Source organism: Gavialis gangeticus, unplaced genomic scaffold (genome assembly GCF_001723915.1).
Source record: "Gavialis gangeticus isolate Ggan-Ray unplaced genomic scaffold, GavGan_comp1, whole genome shotgun sequence".
Taxonomy (NCBI): domain Eukaryota; kingdom Metazoa; phylum Chordata; order Crocodylia; family Gavialidae; genus Gavialis; species Gavialis gangeticus.
In genome coordinates, this window is record NW_017729022.1 from 89,118,694 (window position 1) to 89,120,941 (window position 2,248).

A 2,248-nucleotide genomic window follows, 5' to 3' on the forward strand; every position below is an offset into this window, starting at 1 on the left:
ATAATAAATATATCCCACTTTAGACCTCCACATCCTTTTCTGGGATCTGTCCCTACCTATGTATAGTGCTTTATCTACCTCCCAGGGTCAGTGAGCCTTATTCACTGCTAGCCTCATCTAGTTTACACTACTATAACTCCAACTACTTTGAATTTCCCCTGATTCATGCCTTTTTCACACAAGATGGAAATGAGGGCCCAAATTCCTTAGCTAACTGAAGACATTTAACTGTTGGCTCTGTGGCTTAGAATCTGCTTTACTGTGGCTTTACTGACTCAAGTAGGGTACTTGTTTGTCTTACTGGGCAAATGCTATTTCATTTAACCTAATACAAGGTAGGAGCAATTCATGAAGTTAGGAGTTACTTCTGCATTATATTAATGAAACCAAGGACAGAATTGGGCCCACTGTGTTCATATAAAATGCACAGCCCTTTCTTTCAGCTTTAAAAATGTATTGTGAGTTCTTACTCTCACCTTCCATTAACTTCAATGGGAATTCTACAGGGTAAAATTTAGCCCGTAGTATGTAATATTAATATATGAGTAAGAGAGAAAAAGTATGGTTTCATTCATAAAATATTTCAGGTAATCAAAAAATTGTGGTTAGAGATGTAACACAAAAGCATGTTGGGTTGGTAACCAAGGCAACCCTTCTTGCTTCAAGATGCACTTTTCTGTTGATAATCTATTGTAATGCCAGTAATTGCAGCTGACAAGGCTCTGTTTGTTGTGAGAGATAATTAGCAGTTGAAAAAAAGTAACAGATTTAAATAAATTGGGGGGAACTGAGTGGTGTGACCTGATCTCTTAGAAACAAACAAGAGCTTTGGGGGACTGCTGACTGGGTGATATTACTGGTGGCCTCCACAGTGGCTGAACAATGCTAGCATCTATTAGACTACACTTAATTGGGAATTACAGTGGTTCTCATGGTGCAAACATTTCTCTCTTGCTCAGATTATATTTACATTGTAAAAACACATTTTTCCATTGTTTTTACACAAAATTGATATTTACCGTAGTCAGTCTATTCATCCAAGTTGTATTTGTGTATTAGTTAAAGGAAATTTGTTTTTAAATGAATAATTGTTTTTTTGACAACTGTAGCATTCTGAATCCCAGCATTTGTTGTACAAAATGAGAATGCCATTAAGTCAAATAGCTCCCTGCATTGGATGGAAAGGCCAGGTTATTCACAAGGTGCTTAAGATACCATGACAATGTTGCTGCTTAAGGTACCGCACTATTTCATCGTTTGGAATATCAGCACTACTCCCACATTTGTTTTTTATCTTTGTATTACTTGGTGTCTTAGCTGGTTTTGGTATTGTGATATAAAGAAGCAGGAGTGGATGCAGTAGGGTTGCAGTGTCATGGATGCATCCTCATTTTGGACCACACTAGGAGCAGCAGTGAGGATGTTTTTTAAGTCCATAAATCAGGTAAAAATCCCACCTCCCCATCCCTCCTGCTTTTGGCACCTCCCTCCCTTCCACTCTGTCCTCAGCCACAGGTGCTATGGGAAGTGGGGCAGGGGGGACAGGACTCCAGCGTGTCCCTGCCAGCTCCAGCTGCAAAAAGCATCATCATCAGCAGTAGGTCCATTCCTCCTCTCTGCCCAGACCACCAGGTGTTCCTGTAAGTTCAACATGGGACAGGGAACTTGCCTGCTCCTGTCCTTTTGTTGAGCCTAGGTGCAGCAGCTCCAGAGCTCCTTCCTGTTGTGAAGTGAATTGGAAAATCTGTAATTTGGGTGGAGGGGGGAAGAGCTCCAGAGCACCTGCAACCAGGCTCAGCCCAGGGGGGGAGGGAGCTGGGCAAAGAGGACAATCCCACCTAGCTGACAGTGCTGTCCCCTACAGAGCTTGCCTGGAAGGGGAAAGGAGAACCTCTGAAACACCCTCCACCCTCTCATCAGCCCAGGCCAGCAGCAGATGTGGGACAGGGCAAATGGCAGTGGAGGGGTGGGCTGGATGGAGGGGGAGGGAAGTGATGTGGAGAGTGGGATGTGAGGATACAAGGTAGTCAAGGGGAAAGAGACTTAATAGTGGGGGTCTACTACAGACCTCCCAACCAAGGGGAAGAGCTAGACCAGGAATTCTTAAGTCAGCTCACGGAGGCAGTTAGGTCAAAGGATGTGGTCATCATGGGCAACCTAAACTTTCCAGACATCTGCTGGGAAGAGCAGTCAGCCAGGTCTGACTGTTCATGTAGGTTCCTAGCCCAAATGCAGGACCTCCATCTAA

The 2,248-nt window shown here is 43.8% G+C and overlaps 1 long non-coding RNA gene across 1 annotated transcript in view; it reads left to right on the forward strand.

Moving 5' to 3' along the window:
• The first annotated feature begins 784 nt into the window (after positions 1-784).
• Positions 785-2,248, forward strand: part of LOC109296270 — a 20,269-nt gene continuing 18,805 nt past the window's right edge. The window contains exon 1 of the long non-coding RNA XR_002096941.1: positions 785-794. This is a non-coding gene — a long non-coding RNA (uncharacterized LOC109296270). The remainder of the gene's footprint in view (positions 795-2,248) is intronic.